The sequence below is a fragment of the Synchiropus splendidus genome, chromosome 1 (genome assembly GCF_027744825.2).
Source record: "Synchiropus splendidus isolate RoL2022-P1 chromosome 1, RoL_Sspl_1.0, whole genome shotgun sequence".
Taxonomy (NCBI): Eukaryota; Metazoa; Chordata; class Actinopteri; order Syngnathiformes; family Callionymidae; genus Synchiropus; species Synchiropus splendidus.
This window is the reverse complement of record NC_071334.1, coordinates 14088129-14088485: the sequence shown is the minus strand read 5'-3', so window position 1 is coordinate 14088485 and position 357 is coordinate 14088129.

Here is a 357-nt window from a genome sequence, read left to right as displayed (position 1 = left end):
GAGTAGACGAGACGTGACAGATCTGTATTCTATAGATCTATAACAGCAAATAGGACCAACGGGGACATCTAGAGGACACATACTGTACTGCACACATTGACAATCCGAGCGTTATCAGGGGCCATTAATTCGAGGCCTCGCCCAAAGGTTTACAATGACATTTGATCCCCATTTTGACAGCTTCATTCTTCCCTATTCTGCTCGTCTTTTGCTTTGTCTGAATTAGAAGGGACAAGCAGTCTGCTGCAAAATACTTAATGTCTTCCACACAGTACACACAAGCCATCGTATCTTTAAAAGGTACTGTTAAAGAAGTTAGTGGGTCTTTTTTAATGAATTAGTGGAACAAAAATGTTA